The sequence below is a fragment of the Lontra canadensis genome, unplaced genomic scaffold, assembly GCF_010015895.1.
Source record: "Lontra canadensis isolate GAN:19392208 unplaced genomic scaffold, GSC_riverotter_1.0 scaffold20, whole genome shotgun sequence".
Taxonomy (NCBI): Eukaryota; Metazoa; Chordata; class Mammalia; order Carnivora; family Mustelidae; genus Lontra; species Lontra canadensis.
In genome coordinates this window covers 20,674,283-20,694,506 of record NW_022631014.1, presented here as the reverse complement: position 1 = coordinate 20,694,506, position 20,224 = coordinate 20,674,283, and positions in this window count along the sequence as shown.

The following is a 20,224-nucleotide window of genomic DNA, read 5'->3' as shown; positions in this document are numbered from 1 at the left end:
TGTATTTTTCTTCTGTTGGGCATTCTTCCTCCTAATCATTTTGGTGAGAGATGGCTGAACGGATGTATCGAACGTGGTGCAGTCAAGGTGCACCCTCGAATGCTCTGAGCAATCAGGATTCCCCACCCAAATGAGAGAAAAAAGAAAAGGAAAAGAAAAAAAGAGAGAGAGAGAGAGAGGAAAGAGAGGGAAGATAAAAGAGAAGGTTCAGCCGAAATGGGCCCCAAGGTAAGATTTATGAAGTATACAAACAAATACAGACAAACAAAAACACTGATAAAAGTATATGACAAGGGCGCCTGGGTGGCTCAGTGGTTAAAGCCTCTGCCTTCGGCTCAGGTCATGATCTCAGAGTCCTGGGATCGAGTCCCGCATCGGGCTCTCTGCTCAGCAGGGAGCCTGCCTCCTCTTCCTGTCTCTCTGCCTGCCTCTCTGCCTACTTGTGATCTGTCAAAAAAAAAAAAAATCTTTAAAAAAAAAAAGTATATGACAAGAGAAAAAAAATTATATTTATATATATATTTATTTTATATATATATATAAATATATATATATGCAAATAAAGGAAGAACCTCATCAAAAAGAACCCCAAGTGTAAGATTTATATACTATCAGGACAAACACAAAAACACAGAAACACTGGTGGAAGAAAAAGATGGGAGAGTGGTTATAAATTCTCAGTGTGGGCGAGGAAGGTTGTTTTGATTCTTCTTGGATGTATCTTGATATCTTTGTTAAAGGACTCAACTTTCCTAAGATAAAGGGGGAATAAAAATTGGTTTACCTATAGGGGAAGCATTGATTGGGGAAAGGGGATTACCTTGAAGTTTAACTCTACATGAATATTAGAAAATAAAAATAAAAAAGGAATAAACTAGACTAAACTAAACTAAAATTAAAAAAAAAAGAAATTAAAAAAAATAGAAATGCAAAAGAAAAACACAGGTGTATGTATCAAAAAGTTCAGGTTAGAAGGTTATTAAGGAATTTGTTCTCTTGTCATCCTTTTTTTTTTTTTTTCCTTTTCCTTTCCTGGTTGGTTTTCTGGGGGAGGGGCCTGCCACATGGGTTTTCAGTCAATGATGTTCTCTGAGTTAAGTCCTCCTGCCCCCCCTCAAGGGGGTGGGCTCTGAGGAAACTGTTTTTTTCAGGCTTTTGTTCTCTGGAGGTTTTTATGTTTGTTCACTTTTGTTTTTCTCTCTTGCCTTGACCTCTTTTGATGGTTTTTGTAGGTTTAGAGGAAAGCAAACTGCACCCTGACCTCCCTCTCAGAGAGAAGCCTCAGTCTGGCTGCAAAGTCCAAATAAATTCCCCCTTGGCCACTGGCAGAGCAGGTTCTGAGTCGCGGTCCCTGGGGATGCAGGATTTTTTGCTTGTACCCAAAACCACGGCAGCGGTGGCTACCTACGCAGCTCCAGACTGCCAGAGAGGTTCCAAGTAGCAATCACACACAGATCTTCCCGCTGTTCCGGGCTGGGAGTGCCTGGTCTTTCCAGGTCCGAGAGCACCGGGCTGGCGCCTGTGTGCACCTCTCTCAGGGGAGGGCACAGGGCGTGACTCGGACTCTGATAGCACGGCATGGCACTCGTGAGGCTCCCAGCCCCTCATGGGAGCCAGACCCCATGCGCTCTCGGGCGCACTGGTGGCTCTGGGACCAAGACCAGGTTTCTCCGCCGCACTCTGGCTCTGCGCCAGAGGTGGCTGTCCTGGGTCTGGGGACTTAAGCCCCTGTCCCTAACGCCCCGATTCCCACAATTCTCCCACCACCCCCCCGTGATCCTTTGCTCTTTTTGAGTGCTTTCTACCAGACTCCGAGTTAATGCTGGTCCCCAGACGCAGGGCACTCTCATATTGGGATATTACTTTCCAATGGGTCACCTCCAGTGGCTCCCTCCCCCTTTTGTTTATCTTCCAATATCAGTCCGACTTTCCCACTCCGCTTTACCTGCCCACTGGTGTCTTCTGCTGCTGTAGAGATCCAGACGTGTATAATTCTGATCTCAGGCTGATTTTGTGGGTGATTGGAGTTCTTTGGAAGGTAATCAGCTCACTTTAGGGTACAAGTTGAAAGGGTGCTTCCTCCTACTTCCCCGCCATCTTGTCTCCCCACCTATAGACACTATCTTAACACAACTGATCATCAACTCCTATCACCAGAAAACAAATAGTTAGCATGACTTGGTCAATCTAGTGACCAGAGAGTCATCATAACACCTTGTTTTTCCCTAACACCCCTCCCCACATTTAATCAATCATCAAATTCTCTTGAATTTGCTCATGTCACTTGTTTCCTTTCCTTATTTTTTACTCATCAGTGAATCATGCTGTGGAAAAACAAATTAAGATTTTCAAACCTCACAACAATTTATGCACTATATAGAGAACAAAAAAGACAGATGTGTAATTCAGAAAGTATAATAATGGAATATATTAGAACAAAGGAATAATCTAAGTGCTAAAGTAGAATGATTGCATGAACATCAAAGTGCACTAGAAGAAAGGCTTATAAAAACATATCCATACATTTCTTGTAAATTACTCCATAATACATGTTTTCTCTTAGCAGTCTTTGAAATTGTTAAATATGAGCACTTTTCAGTACATTGCATTCTTTATGTGAACTTGTTGATAAGATACTTTTTTTTTTTTTTTTTTTTTTACAACAGCAACCCATTATTGATAATGGCAAAAATATCATGGGTTAACATGGGTCAAAATCTTGAATTAAGCAATTTACTTGCCCTTAGCACTTGCTGTTGATAATCTTTTATATACTTTAGTTTTTTAGTTTTACTTTCTAAAAATGTTTGTAAATGGCATACTGTTGGTCATATGAAAACCTCAAATTTCTGTCTGTAGTTCCTCATAGAACATGTTCTATGCTCTATAATATATATGTTCTATAAAAGCCCCCTGTAAGTTAAAAAGGGTGAGACGAAATAATAAATACTTGAGCAATAGGAAATGCATAAGCGGAAAAAGTATTTAACATTTGTGAAGAATCTTTTATGTACCAAATTTCAGCCAAGTTATCTAAAAAAATGGCATTTATTTTTACAAAGCTTTTACAAAGATGTGCCAATTTACGAGTGAGGAAAACCAGTTGTGAGAATTGAACTAGTTGATTCTATGTCCTTTTCCTCAGTTACTAGTGTAGATTATGAAACTGCCCCAAGCTTAGAAAGTTCAAACAGCAGTAACTTTATACTGCCTTCCTCTAGAAGAACATGGCATGATCAAAGAGAAAAGAGAAAGATTAGATTGAATCATAGATCACCTCTATTTGTAGAGTTTCTAGGCAGATGGTAAAATGAGGAAAGTGGGGAGATAGGTGATTATGGAACACCTAATTATATTTCCTCGAGGCTATAAGAAATCATGGGAAGCTAGTAAGCATGGCAGTTATAGGATGACAGCTGTGTTTTAGAAGCATAACACCAGAGGCAATACTTGGGAAAGTCTGAAGAGCAAGACTAGCAGGAAAAGGAACACTTAGGGAATTGTAGCTCAAGTTGAAGGAAGTGTGAAGCACAACAATAAAATATGAGAGTGATTTTGTGTTAGTAATTGTTGATAATAACATGTAAATACAAACTGCATGAAAAAATCAGGCCTGTTTTAATCCAAACATAAAGATGGTATCACGCATTCATTAAGCAGTAGATTTATAGATTACAGGCAAGTAAAAGGGATAATTGAGATCCTGATATATATGTGTATGTGGCTGCCTGAACATGTTGCTTGAAAACATTATAGATTGATAAAGAATATTTCATGATAATCAAACTGATCTGATTTTAGGAATTTATACCTGCTGTGTAATGATACCATCTTCCTTTCTGAGACTTTGGCACATCATTCACCTATAGGATTTATATATAAACCTCATCTGGGAATGTGTACTAATAGAAGACCATCCCAAGACCAAGATTTTCTAACTTATGTGATACAGTAGTGACTTCTAATGTCTGTGTGTGTCTCTCTTATCGTCCTTTTGGATGCATGGAGGATTTTATTTTTCTTCCCTTGCATTTCTGTGTGATCTTGTGAAAGTTGTGGCCAGTGGATTAGGTCAGATGTACAGTAGTGTTACTTGTGGCATAGATTACTTAGTTGCCAGTAAAAGAAGCAACAATGTTTGTTTGTTTTTTTCCTCCTGTTACAGGGATCAGGAACATTCTTGATGGTGAAATTTCCTTTAGCTTGGGTCTTTAAATACAAATATCCTGGACTTGAGCTCCTGACCAACCCATGGTGAATTCCTAGCAGAAGCAAGAAATAAAACCTTGTGTTGGTAGGCTCCCAGATTTTGAATTTCTGTTACCATTGCATGATCTAACCTCTTCTGATTGACTCACTGTATCTCAATTTCTCCTGACATTGATGGAGCAAGACATAATGGAGCAGATTGATGAGCTGCATCAAGATTCCTAGACTTACATAAAATGGATATTTTATGAGTATGGACTTTACTGGATAATTCCAGATATAAACCAAAATTTTCTCCCACTTCACAAGGGAGAAGTACAGTACTCTGAATGTATCACTATAAATGTTAAATGTCAAAATGGTGTGTCTGAAGAAGCTGTCAATTCATATATCCATTGGATCATGATCCTTCTTCCTTAAGTTCTCAAAGATATAGTGTGTGTAATGTATGTGTGTGTGTGTGTGTGTGTGTGTGTGTGTAATTGGACATAGTGTTAGTGGAGATTTAGAGGAAAAAAATGAATGAAAAGTTCTTTTATAGATAAACCCAAGAAGTATTGACAGAGAAAGGTAAGTGAGTAAATACTAGATGATAAAGTATAATAATTTACAAGACTTAAAAAGGCATAGCTAATAGCATAAAACATACCAGTAGATTAATAAATTTTGAGAATACAGATGTGATTTCATTTTGCTTGTATATAATAATATTTAACTCTTATTGAGTGTGCCAGCCATTGCTCTAAATGTTTTACCTGTATGAACTCATACAATTGTTCCAACACAATGATCTGTGTTATTTATATTAGCCCAGTGTATATATGAGGAAAAAAGGTATAGAGGGATAATATTCTAGTATTAATTCAGGTTTATACAGTGGGGCTGAACAGAACAAAGAAATCAATCCCCTGACTTAGGCACCTTTGCTATTTTCCTAGCTATTTGCCTTTCTCTAGCATTTGAAGGGACATAGTATTATGATTCAGAAATTTGGGTTCCATGCCAGAATCTCAGTTTACTCAACTGAGAAGTAGAGTAAGATCCTTCTCCTCTCTACTTCTATGGTTGTTAAGAAAGTCCAGGAAGTTGGGCTCACATGACCAAAATGAAAAGTGAGGCACAGGAATGATAAGAATTAAGGTGATATCTACACCCAGTGCAGTAATGCATAATTCATAGAACCTGAGGAGAATGGGGTAGGAGTAGGGGAGTAATTAAGCTGGGGGAAAAAAGGAAGCAAGAAATGTTAGTAAAGTTAAATCACAGCCATTTATGCCTGTGTTAGCTGGTAGAGTGTTATCAATTGCAGAAAGGCCAAGGAAAGTGGTGAAGGAAAGGGAAACAGACATGTGAACAGTTCAGAGGAGACCAGCATCCTTGGATAAAGATTTTTGTAAGAAAACAGCATGGGTCAAGAATTCATGTTTACAAGATAGTCTGAGCAACTGGAGTAACAGTAAGAGATGTAGGGTAATGTCATGGATAGCTGGGGACAGAAAACATGAGCTGCTCAAAAGGACAACAGCAGACCTAAAGAAAGTGTCTGTCTTCTGGATGCTAAGGAGGCAGCTTTCACTATCACATCCAATGCCAGGCAACTTTAGTTCACCAGAGAATTTGTGTTGACTTTTAAAATTGTGCCAAGAGAAAAAAATAAAAAAATAAAAATGCTCTTCTAGGAATTACATTGTGGATTCAAGAAGCTAGATCAAATTCCATCTCCATTCACTCTTTTGTAGAATTAAGTTGTCAATATAAGGAAAAAAATGATAACCTGAAAAAAACCTAAAAACAAAAAATAAAAAATAAAACTTGAGATGTAAACAATCCCATTGAAATTGGCTACCTAACTAAGTTTGAATGAGTGAACATAAGCATGAAATGAAATCTAGAATCCTGGCAGATGGAGGACAGGTTTAAGAAAATACTATATGCTTTTCATTTAGAAAATGAGAAGAGATTTATTTTGTAGAGGAAAGAAATTAATCTGTTGTGGAATTTTTATTTCTAGGTGCAAGCATAACAGTGTTTGAAATATCAAGGACAAAGATCTTTGCACATCTTTTGTAAATTTGGATTAAAAATTTTGGATATAGAAAAATATATCTATATTAAGTGCAGAAAAAAGAGGCAACAATTCCTGAATCAGCTTAAGGAACACAGAGTTAAGGAGTAGACTCAAACAGGTGAACCAATATTATTTATTCAAGATGTTTACAGTAAGCAAGTAGGGTATTTAAACAGGATGTTGATAACTAGATATTTCAGAAAGATTTGAGAATTTGTAACAATAAAAAATGCATTAAGATAATATTCAGATGTTGACAGGGAAGACAATAGAGAAAAACAAGAGTCCAGGAAATAAAATCACCTAGAAACACTTGAGAAGTGATGGCCTTGTCTCAGGAAAGCTGAGCTATACCTCAAATGTCTTCTGGAACTCATGGCTTAAAGACAGCTTCATGGTCTACTTTGCTGAGGACACCAAGATGAACAAAATATTTCCATGAAGCATCTGACTGTTTATTTGGAGAAATGGGTGTCCATTTCATTTGTCATTCCTTCACGCCATTTTAGAATAGGAGTGTAAACAAAGTTCTGTGAGAGTTCTGTGGAGAGAAAGATAAGTTTTTCTTGCCATTAATGAAAAGAGGTTTAATGGCAGAGACACTGTTTGAGCTGGGCTTTGATGGGGTTTGTGCTTATACCAGATTGAAGGAAGGCTGTTTGCCACAGAGGAATGGCATTAGAAAAGTTGAGAAAGCAGAGAATGCTTCATCTTTGTTATCATCTTTTCACTTTTAGTGTACAGTTAGTTGTCTATTATTGGGTCAGAAAAAAAAGGATAGAATTTCCAAAGAAATGAATGAGAGTGATATTAAAAATCACGAGTACCATAAATGTATTGTGTATGAAAACGACATCTAAGAGAAAACAATAGCTCTTGAATGTTTTGTTCCCAAAGCCTGGTCCTGTGTTTGAATCCCAGGATTCTCAGTTGATTAGCTATGTGATCTTGGGAAATTACTTTATTTATGTGAGCTTCAGTTGTATATCCAGTAAGTTGGAATCAAATATACATATGTCATTGTGATAAGGAATAAATTGTGATACAGAATAAATGAAATAACACACATAAAGAACTTAGTATAGTTTGTAGCTTCTAGTATAGCTTCACACAAAGTGTGAAGTGAAGTGTAGCTGTTAACTCTCCGGTGAACTGAATTGATCAGTTGGAGTAATGAGGTATCTCAGGTACTTTGTACTTTTCTTGTCCCAGTTCCAGAACTGGTCATTTCTCCAAAGAGCTCTGGTTTCTTTAGTGCAAAATGATATTGAGACACTAGGATTTGGTGTGACAGAGCTAGGAAATATCTGTCTTTCTATACATATACATATCTAAATATGAGCAGGCTAAGAATATCCAATATAATTAAACACTTTTAACTGACCTGGTGGCAGAAGTCCTCCACAGAAATAGAGAATAACTTTAGTAAAGGAGACTCCATAGAAATAAATAGATAGACTACTTAAAATGTTTTAAAGAAATAAAGGCATAAAATATACAAGAATAGAGAGGTAAAATCTAAACTGTCCTCATCCCAAACATTGAAGTTTTTCATCTGAAAAGGCCTGTGAATCTACACATAAATAGAATTAATCTAGAACATAGCAAAATTTAGAAAGATAAAATGGCAACCACAAAATTGATTGTGTTTATATCATCCAGCAGCAAATAGTTTGAAAATATGTTTTAAATGATAACCTTTACTAAAATATCAAATAAAGAAAATGCTAAGGAATAAATTTAACAACCGTGTGAAATCTTTTTAGAGATTGTACAATTATGTTAAAAGAAATGTTTGAATAAATGGAGAGATAAATCATGTAAGTGGATAAAAATACTAATTATATAAACAACATCAATTATCCTTGAATTAAATATATGAATAGCTGCCATACAATTTGAACCCCAACAGGAATTTTTTGTGGTTTGGGGTTCTTACCCTCATAGAATCAAAAATATCTTATGTTAAGGTTAGAGAAAGTAAGCTCTTAATTAATTGAAGTTTTGCATTGCTTTGTTAGCATTTGGTGGGGTCAGGGAGTGATTTGTTAGAAGATCAAAGACATATCACTATTCAACATATATTACCTTAAATCATGTGAAATTACCATTTTTGCATTTTAACAAGGTCTCATAGTCCCAATTTTGTATGCCTTCATCTAATACATATTTTATTAAAGTTTATTGGGAATCAACAAAATATATACTTTTAAAAGTCAACAATGGCTCAACAAAATAGGTATAGAAGGATATTACCTCAACACAATAAAGGCAACATATGAAAAGCCTACAACTAACTTTATAAACAATGACTACAAAGTGAAAGCTTTTACTCTATATCTCATCACTTCTTTTCAATATATTACTAGGAGTCCTAGCCATAGCAGTTAAGCAAGAAAACAAATTAAAAGGCATCCAAATCAGAAAAGAAGAAGTAAAATTATCTCTGTTTGCAGACAACATGATCATATATCTAGAAAACCCAAAAGACTCAACAAAAAGCTGCTAGGGCTAATAAATTCACTAACATTGCAGGATACAAAATCAACACACATATATCAGTTATGTTTCTATACATAAACAATGAACTATTCAAAAATGCAACTGAGAAAATAATCCCATTCATAATATAAACAAAACATAAAATACTTAGGAATAAACTTAACCAAAGAGATGAATAATTGGTAACTCTAAAAATTTTAAAACACCAATGCAAAAAATTAGAGAAGACACAAATGAATGGAAAAACATCTTATGTTCATGAATTTACAGAATTAATATTGTTAGAATGTCCATACTACTCAAAGAAAGATCAGTTCCTTGAAGAGATAGCTGCACCTACCATGGTCATTGCAACATTACTCACAATAGCTAAGATATGGAAACAACCTAAATGTCTGAAAACATGTGACTAGATAAAGAAAATGTGAATATATATATATGTATATATATATATATAATCTGAGTAATTTCACTATGTAATTATGTAATTTCACTATATTAAAATTATTATTTAACAATATTATTCAACTTAAAAAAAAGATGGAAATGTCAATTGTGATAACCTGGGTGAATCTGGAGGACATTATGCTGAATGGAAAGTAAGCAGATGCAGAAAGACAAATAATGCATGATCTCACTTAGATGTGGAATCTAAAATTGTCAAACTCATAGAAGCAGGGAGTAGAATGGTGGCTGCCAGGCATTGGGGAAAGGAGAAAATAGGGAGCTGATCAAGATGTACATAGTTTTGGGGGAGACAAGATGGTGGGGAATTAGGAAGAGGTGTCATTTCAACCTATACCCTAAAGTGAGCTGATTACCTACTAAAGAACTCTGATCACCCATGAAATCAGCCTGAGATTAGAATTATACACATCTAGGTCTCTACGGGGGTAGAAGACACCAGTGGGCAAGTAAAGCCAAGTGGGAACGTCGGACTGATATCAGAAAATAAACAAAAGGGGGAGGGAGCCACCAGAAGCTACACATTAGAAAGTAACACACCAATATGAGAGTGCCTTGCGATTGGGAACCAGCATTAATTTGGAGTGGTTGAAAGCACTCAAAAAGAGCAAATAATCATGGGGGGAAATTGTGGGAATCCGGGTGGATAGGGACAGGGGCCTAAGTCCCTGGACCCAGGACAGCTACCCCTGGTGCTGAGCCAGAGAGAGTGCAGCGAAGAAACCAGGTCTTGGTCCCTGAGCTGCAAGCATGTCTGAGAGCATGTAGGGTGTGACACCTGTGGGGCTGGGAGACACCAGCCAGCAGAAGCATAGCCTTTTTTTTTTAAGATTTTATTTATTTATTTGACAGAGAGATCACAAGTAGGCAGAGAAGCAGGCAGAGAGAGAGAGAGGAGGAAGCAGGCTCCCCGTTGAGCAGAGAGTCCAATGCGGGGCTCGATCCCAGGACCCTGAGATCATGACCTGAGCCGAATGCAGAGGCTTTAACCCACTGAGCCACCCAGGCGCCCCAAGCATAGCCTTTTTGCAGTCCTCATGCATGCGCCAGGCTGTGCTATCAGAACCTGAGTCGCACCCCACACCCTCCCCTGAGAGAGGTGTGCGCAGGCGCCAGCCCCACGCTCTTGGACCCAGAAAGTCTGGGCGCTCCCAGCTTGGGCCAGCAGGAAAATCTCAGTGTGCTAATGCTGCTTGGGACTTCTCTGGTGGTCTGGAGCTGCCCAGACAGCTGTCGCTGTCATAGCTTTGGTTACAAGTAGGAGTTCCCCAGGGACTGTGACTCAGAACATGCTCTGCCAGCGGCTGAGGGGGAACTTATGTGCTCTGAAGTACCCAGAGGGGAACAGACTAAGGCTTCTCTCTGAGAAGGAGGTCTGGGTGCAGTTTGCTTTCCTCTAAACCTCCAAAAACCATCAGAAGCTGTCAAGGCAAGAGAAAACAAATGAACAAACAAACATAAAAACCTCCAGAGAACAAAAGCCTGAAAAACCGGTTTCCTCAGAGCCCACCCCCTTGAGGGGGGTCAGGAAGACTTAACTCAGAGAACACTGCCTGAAAACCCACATGGCAGGCCTCTCCTCCAGAAAGCCAACAGGATCAACAACAAAAAAGGATGACAAGAGAACAACCACCACTACTTCATAAATACAACTTTTATTTTTATTTATTTATTTATTTATTTATTTATTTTTTGTATTTTCTTTTTTTTTTTCTTTTATTTTTTATAAACATATATTTTTTTCCCCAGGGGTACAGGTCTGTGAATTGCCAGGTTTACATACTTCACAGCACTCACCATGCACATACCCACCCAAAGTCCATAATAACCCCACCCCCCCTCTCCCAAGCCCCTCCCCCCAGCAACCCTCAGTTTGTTTTGTGAGATTAAGAGTCACTTATGGTTTATCTCCTCCCAATCCCATCTTGTTTCATTTACTCTTCTCCTACCCCCTTAACCCCCATGTTGCATCTCCTCTCCCTCATATCAGGGAGATCATATGATAGTTGTCTTTCTCCAATTGACTTATTTCGCTAAGCATGATACCCTCTAGTTCCATCCACATCGTCGCAAATGGCAAGATTTCATTTCTTTTGATGGCTGCATAGTATTCCATTGTGTATATACACCACATCTTCTTTATCCATTCGTCTGTTGATGGACATCTAGGTTCTCTCCATAGTTTGACTATTGTAGGCATTGCTGCTATAAACATTCGGGTGCATGTGCCCCTTCGGATCACTACGTTTGTATCTTTAGGGTAAATACCCAGCAGTGCAATTACTGGGTCATAGGGTAGCTCTATTTTCAACATTTTGAGGAACCTCCATGCTGTTTTCCAGAGTGGTTGCACCAGCTTGCATTTCCACCAACAGTGTAGGAGGGTTCCCCTTTCTCCGCATCCTCGCCAGCATCTGTCATTTCCGGACTTGTTAATTTTAGCCATTCTGACTGGTGTGAGGTGATATCTCATTGTGGTTTTGATTTGTATTTCCCTGATGCCGAGTGATATGGAGCAATTTTTCATGTGTCTGTTGGCCATCTGGATGTCTTCTTTGCAGAAATGTCTGTTCATGTCTTCTGCCCATTTCTGGATTGGATTATTTGTTCTTTGGGTGTTGAGTTTGCTAAGTTCTTTATAGATTCTGGACACTAGCCCTTTATCTGATATGTTGTTTGCAAATATCTTCTCCCATTCTGTCAGTTGTCTTTTGGTTTTGTTAACTGTTTCCTTTGCTGTGCAAAAGCTTTTGATCTTGATAAAATCCCAATAGTTCATTTTTGCCCTTGCTTCCCTTGCCTTTGGCGATGTTCCTAGGAAGATGTTGCTGCGGCTGAGGTTAAAGAGGTTGCTGCCTGTGTTCTCCTCAAGGATTTGATGGATTCCTTTCTCACATGGAGGTCCTTCATCCATTTTGAGTCTATTTTCATGTGTGGTGTAAGGAAATGATCCAATTTCATTTTTCTGCATGTTGCTGTCCGATTTTCCCAACACAATTTATTGAAGAGGCTGTCTTTTTTCCATTGGACATTCTTTCCTGCTTTGTCGAAGATTAGTTGACCATAGAGTTGAGGGTCTATTTCTGGGCTCTCTATTCTGTTCCATTGATCTATGTGTCTGTTTTTGTGCCAGTACCATGCTGTCTTGATGATGACAGCTTTGTAGTAGAGCTTGAAGTCTGGAATTGTGATGCCACCAACTTTGGCTTTCTTTTTCAATATTCTTTTGGCTATTCGTGGTTTTTTCTGGTTCCATATAAATTTTAGGATTATTTATTCCATTTCTTTGAAAAAAATGGATGGTACTTTGATAGGAATTGCATTAAATGTGTAGATTGCTTTAGGTAGCATAGACATTTTCACAATATTTATTCTTCCAATCCAGGAGCATGGAACATTTTTCCATTTCTTTGTGTCTTCCTCAATTTCTTTCATGAGTACTTTATAGTTTTCTGTGTATAGATTCTTAGTCTCTTTGTTTAGGTTTATTCCTAGGTATTTTATAGTTTTGGGTGCAATTGTAAATGGGATTGACTCTTTAATTTCTTTTTCTTCTGTCTTGTTGTTGGTGTAGAGAAATGCAACTGATTTCTGTGCATTGATTTTATATCCTGACACTTTACCGAATTCCTGTACCAGTTCTAGCAGTTTTGGAGTGGAGTCTTTTGGGTTTTCCACATATAGTATCATGTCATCTGCGAAGAGTGATAGTTTGATTTCTTCTTTGCCGATTTGGATGCCTTTAATTTCCTTTTGTTGTCTGATTGCTGAGGCTAGGACTTCTAGTACTATGTTGAATAACAGTGGTGATAACGGACATCCCTGCCGTGTTCCTGACCTTAGCGGAGAAGCTTTCATTTTTTCTCCATTGAGAATGATATTTGTGATGGGTTTTTCATAGATGGCTTTGATAATATTGAGGTATGTGCCATCTATCCCTACACTTTGAAGAGTTTTGATCAGGAAGGGATGCTGTACTTGGTCAAATGCTTTTTCAGCATCTATGGAGAGTATCATATGGTTCTTGTTCTTTCTTTTATTAATGTGTTGTATCACATTGATTGATTTGCGGATGTTGAACCAACCTTGCAGCCCTGGAATAAATCCCACTTGGTCGTGGTGAATAATCCTTTTAATGTACTGTTGAATCCTATTGGCTAGTATTTTGGTGAGAATTTTTGCATCTGTGTTCATCAAGGATATTGGTCTGTAGTTCTCTTTTTTGATGGGATCCTTGTCTGGTTTGGGGATCAAGGTGAGTTTGGGAGTTTTCCTTCCATTTCTATTTTTTGGAACAGTTTGAGGAGAATAGGAATTAGTTCTTCTTTAAATGTTTGGTAGAATTCCCCCGGGAAGCCATCTGGCCCTGGGCTTTTGTTTGTTTGGAGATTTTTGATGACTGTTTCAATCTCCTTACTGGTTATGGGTCTGTTCAGGCTTTCTATTTCTTCCTGGTTCCGTTGTGGTAGTTTATATGTCTCTAGGAATGCATCCATTTCTTCCAGATTGTCAAATTTGTGGGCGTAGAGTTGCTCATAGTATGTTCTTATAATTGTCTGTATTTCTTTGGTGTTCGTTGTGATCTCTCCTCTTTCATTCATGATTTTATTGATTTGGGTCCTTTCTCTTTTCTTTTTGATAAGTCTGGCCAGGGGTTTATCAATCTTATTAATTCTTTCAAAGAACCAGCTCCTAGTTTCGTTGATTTGTTCTATTGGTTTTTTGGTTTCTATTTCATTGATTTCTGCTCTGATCTTTATGATTTCTCTTCTCCTGCTGGCAGCTAGGACAAAGAAGCTCCTTATGTACAGAGGAAAAACCATCAGAATAATGTCAGACCTGTCCACAGAAACCTGGCAAGCCAGAAAGGGCTGACAATATATATTCAGGACCACTAAATGAGAACGACATGTAGCCAAGAATACTTTATCCAGCAAGACTGACATTCAAAATGGTTAGAGAGATAAACAGTTTCCAAGACTGGCAAGGCTTAAAAGAGTATGCGACCGCCAAGCCGACACTGCGGGAAATATTAAGGGGGGTTCTATAAAAGAGGAAAAATCCTAAGAATAGCATTGAACAGAAATATAGAGACAATCTACAGAATGAAAGACTTCAAAGTTAACACAATGTCAATAAAAACGTATCTATCAATAATCACTCAATATGAATGGCCTACATGCGTCCATAAAACGGCACAGGGTTGCAGATTGGATAAAACGACAGGACCCATCCATATGTTGTCTAACAAGAGACCCATTTCAAACCTAAAGATATACCCAGACTGAAAGTGAAGGGATGGAGAAGCATCTTTCATGCCAATGGGCCTCAAAAGAAGGCCAGGGTAGAGATTCTCATATCAGACAAATTAGATTTTAAACTAAAGACTGTAGTCAGAGATACAGAAGGACACTACATCATTATTAAAGGGACTATCCACCAAGATGATCTAACAATTGTAAATATCTATGCCCCCAATAAGGGAGCAGCCAATTACACAAGAAAACTGTTAATCAAGATAAAGAGTCATACTGATATGAATACATGAATAGTAGGAGATCTTAACATGCCTCTCTCAGTAATAGATCATCCAAGCAGAAAATTAATAAAGAAACAAGAGCATTGAATGACACATTGTACCAGATGGACCTCATAGATAGATACAGAACATTCCACCCTAAAACAACAGAATACTCATTCTTATCAAGTGCACATGGAACCTTCTCCAGAATAGACCACATACTGGGTCACAAATCAGGACTCAACTGATACCAAAAGACTGAGATTATTCCCTGCACATTCTCAGATCACAATGCTTTGAAACTGGAGCTCAATCACAAGGAAAAGTTTGGAAGGAACTCAAATACCTGGAAGCTAAAGACCACCTTGCTTAAGAATGCTTGGATCAACCAGGAGATCAAAGAAGAACTGAAACAATTCATGGAAACCAATGAGAATGAAGACACTTCAGTCCAAAACCTATGGGATACAGCAAAGGCGGTCCTAAGGGGCAAATACATAGCCATCCAAGCCTCCCTCAAAAAAATTGAAAAATCCAGAACACAGCAGCTTTCTCTACACCTTAAAGAACTGGAGAATCAACAATAAATCAAACCAACTCCACACATAAGAAGGGAAATAATCAAGATTAGAGCTGAGATCAATGAGGTAGAAGCCAGAGATACAGTAGAACGTATCAATGAAACTAGAAGCTGGTTTTTTTAAAGAATCAATTAGATAAACCATTGGCCACACTAATCCAAAAGAAAAGAGAGAAAGCCCAAATTCATAAAATTATGAATGAAAAGGGAGAGATCACCACTTATACCAAGGAAGTAGAAACAACCATCAGAAATTATTATCAACACTTATATGCCAATAAGCTAAGCAACCTAGATGAAATGGATGCATTCCTGGAAAATTATAAACTCCCAAAATTGAACCAGGAAGAAATTGACAAGCTGAATAGACCGACACCTAGTAACGAGTTTGAAGCAGTGATCAAAAACCTCCCAGAAAACAAGAGCCCAGGACCTGATGGATTCCCTGGGGAATTCTACCAAACTTTCAAAGAAGAAATAACACCTATTCTCCTGAAGCTGTTTCAAAAAATTGAAGCAGAAGGAAAATTTCCAGACTCTTTCTATGAAGCCAGCATTACCTTGATCCCCAAACCAGGCAAAGACCACACCAAAAAGGAGAATTTCAGACCAATATCACTGATGAATATTGATGCTAAGATTCTCAACAAGATCCTAGCAAACAGGATCCAACAGCACATTAAAAAGATTATCCACCATGACCAGGTAGGATTCATCCCTGGGTTACCAGGATGGTTCAATATTCGCAAATTAATCAATGTGATAGAACAAATTTGTAAGAGAAGAGAGAAGAACCTCATGGTCCTCTCAATTGATGCAGAAAAAGCATTTGACAAAATCCAGCATCCGTTCCTGATTAAAACGCTTCAAAGTATAAGGATAGAGGGAACATTCCTGAACTTCATCAAATCTATCTATGAAAGACCCACAGCAAATATCATCCTCAATGGGAAAAAGCTCACAGCCTTCCCATTGAGATCAGGAACATGACAAGGATGCCCACTCTCACCACTCTTGTTCAACATAGTATTAGAAGTCCTAGCAACAGCAATCAGACAACAAAGAGAAATAAAAGGTATCCAAATTGGCAATGAAGAAGTCAAACTCTCTCTCTTCACAGATGACATGATTCTTTATATGGAAAACCCAAAAGACTCCACCCCCAAAGTACTAGAACTCATACAACAATTCAGCAACGTGGCAGATTACAAAGTCAATGTACAGAAATCAGTGGCTTTCTTATACACTAATAATGAAAATACAGAAAGGGAAATTAGAGAATTGATTCCATTTACTCTAGCACCAAGAACCATAAGATACCTGGGAATAAACCTAACCAAAGAGGTAAAGGATCTGTACTCGAGGAACTACGGAACACTCATGAAAGTAATTGAAGAAGACACAAAAAGATGGAAGACCATTTCATGCTCTTGGATCGGAAGAATAAACATTGTTAAAATGTCTATACTGCCTAGGGCAACCTATACTTTTAATGTCATTCCAATCAAAATTTCACTGGTATTTTTCAAAGAGCTGGAGCAAATAATCTGAAAATTTGTATGGAATCAGAAGAGACCCTGAATTGCTAAGGAAATGTTGAAAAACAAAAATAAAACTGGGGGCATCACGTTACCTGATTTCAAGCTTTACTCCAAAGCTGTGATCACCAAGACAGCATGGTACTGGCATAAAAACAGACACATAGACCAGTGGAACAGAGTAGAGAGCCCAGATATGGACCCTCAACTTTATGGTCAAACAATCTTCAACAAAACAGGAAAAAATATACAGTGGAAAAAATACAGTCTCTTCAATAAATGGTGCTGGGAAAACTGGACAGCTATAGGTAGAAGAATGAAACTCGACCATTCTCTTACACCGTACACAAAGATAAACTCAAAATGGATAAAAGACCTCAACGTGAGACAGGAATCCACCAGATTCCTAGAGGAGAACATAGGCAGTAACCTCTTCGATATCAGCCACAGCAACTTCTTTCAAGATATGTCTCCAAAGGCAAAGGAAACAAAAGCCAAAATAAACTTTTGGGACTTCATCAAAATCAAAAGCTTCTGCACAGCAAGGGAAACAGTCAACAAAACAAAGAAGCAACCCACGGAATGGGAGAAGATATTTGCAAATGACAGTACAGACAAAGGATTGATATCCAGGATCTATAAAGAACTCCTCAAACTCAACACACACAAAACAGACAATCATATAAAAAATGGGCAGAAGATATGAACAGACACTTCTCCAATGAAGACATACAAATGGCTATCAGACATATGAAAAAATGTTCATCATCACTAGCCATCAGGGAGATTCAAATTAAAACCACATTGAGATACCACTTACACCAGTTAGAATGGCCAAAATTAGCAAGACAGGAAACAACATGTGTTGGAGGAGATGTGGAGAAAGGGGATCCCTCTTACACTGTTGGTGGGAATGCAAGTTGGTGAAGCCACTTTGGAGAACAGTGTGGAGATTCCTCAAGAAATTAAAAATAGAGCTTCCCTATGACCCTGCAATTGCAATACTGGGTATTTACCCCAAAGATACAGATGTAGTGAAAAGAAGGGCCATCTGTACCCCTATGTTTATAGCAGCAATGGCCACGGTTGCCAAACTGTGGAAAGAATCAAGATGCCCTTCAATGGATGAATGGATAAGGAAGATGTGGTCCATATACACTATGGAGTATTATGCCTCCATCAGAAAGGATGAATACCCAACTTTTGTAGCAACATGGACGGGACTGGAAGAGATTTTGCTGAGTGAAATAAGTCAAGCAGAGAGAGTCAATTATCATATGGTTTCACTTATTTGTGGAGTATAACAAATAGCATGGAGGACAAGGGGAGATGGAGAGAAGAAGGGAGTTGAAGGAAATTGGAAGGGGAGGTGAACCATGAGAGACTATGGACTCTGAAAAACAATCTGAGGGTTTTGAAGGGCGGGGGGGTGGGAGGTTGGGGGAACCAGGTGGTGGGTATTGGAGAGGGCACAGATTGCATAGAGCACTGGGTGTGGTGCAAAAACAATGAATACTGTTACACTGAAAATAAATTAAAAAAAAAAAAAAAGAAGAAGATAGTGTCTATAGGGGTGCCTGGATGGCTCAGTGTGTTAAGCATCTGCCTTCAGCTCAGGTCATGATCCCAGGGTTCTGGGATCTAGTCCCACATCAGGCTCCCTCCTCAGCGGAGAGCCTGCTTCTCCCTCTCCCTCTGCCTGCCACTCTATCTACTTTTGTGTGCTCTCTCTCTCTCTCTCTGTCAAATAAATAAATACAATCTTTAAAAAAAAGATAATGTCTATGATGATAAGGGACAGCATTTCAGTGGCTTCCCAAGCTCATATAGCAATACTAGGTGGGTAACTTAATGAAGAGGATTTCATGTGAAATAAAGGGAAAAATGAGGAAGAAGATAAGAGTACAATTGACTCCCTGAACAATGCAGATTTGAATGACACAGCTCCATTTATATACATGGATTTTTAAATAAATACAGTATAGTATTATAGATATATTTTCTCTTCCTTATGATTTTCTTAATAACATTTTCTTTTTCTATCTTTATCCAGGACATATAACTGTATCTAGGACATATAATATACAAAATGTGTCAATTAACTGTTTTTTTAATCAGTGAGGCCTCTGGTCAGCAGTATGCTATTAGTAGTTAATATTTTTGGGAATCAAAAGTTATTTTCCAACTACATGGATGTTGGTGCCTTTATCATCCACATTGTTTAAGGGTCAACTGTATTGTGAAGCAAGAGAGATGCTTATTGTGAATTAAATAGACTTGATAATAATAAAATCTCAATAGGAAAAACAGTCCAAGGGAGGAAGAGTGGAAGTTGTTGGAAAGAAATTGTCATGTCTTTAGGGGCATTCATGTAAGGTCCGATGGCCTGTCACCATGACCTCTCCCTTCTATACACTATGATGACTTTTGTGATATGTCAGTTTGACTGGGCTATGGTTCCCAGTTATTTGATCAAATGCTTAGGTAGGTTCTACTGTGGAAAATTGTGCATATATAATTAAAGTTCCTAAATAAGGTGTATTATCCTGAATATTATGAGTGTGCCTGACTGAATCAACTGGAAGGCCTTAAAAGCCAGACTGATAGTTCTCCAAGTAATAGAAAAAAAAAAAAAATCCACCTGTGGATAGCAGTCTGGGACCATGCCTATGGAGCTCTATCCTTTTTAAAATCTTACTCTTCTGTTTATGGACAGCAGCTTCAGCTTGTGTCATGGGGTTCCAGACTGCCCAGGATCTTCCCTTCCAGACTGCCTGCCTTATAGATTTTGGACTTGCTTACCCAGAACTCACCATCACACAGGCTGATTCCTTGTTGTTACATACATTCTTTTTGTTATATATATATATGTGTGTGTGTGTGTGTGTGTGTGTGTGTGTGTGTACATATATATATATGTACATATATATTTGTTTTATTTTAATTTTTTTAAATTATTGATCAATCCATTTTTTCCCTTTTTTTTATTTCTTTTCAGCGCAACAGTATTCATTGTTTTTGCACCACACCCAGTGCTCCATGCAATCCGTGTGTGCCCTCTCTGATACCCACAACCTGGTTCCCCCAACCTCCCACCCCCCACCCTTCAAAACCCTCAGATTGTTTTTCAGAGTCCATAGTCTCTCATGGTTCACCTCCCCTTCCATTTTCCCTCAACTCCCTTCTTCTCTCCATCTCCCCTTGTCCTCCATGCTATTTGTTATGCACCACAAATAAGCGAAACCATATGATAATTGACTCTCTCTGCTTGACTTATTTCACTCAGCAAAATCTCTTCCATTCCCATCCATGTTGCTACAAAAGTTGGGTATTCATCCTTT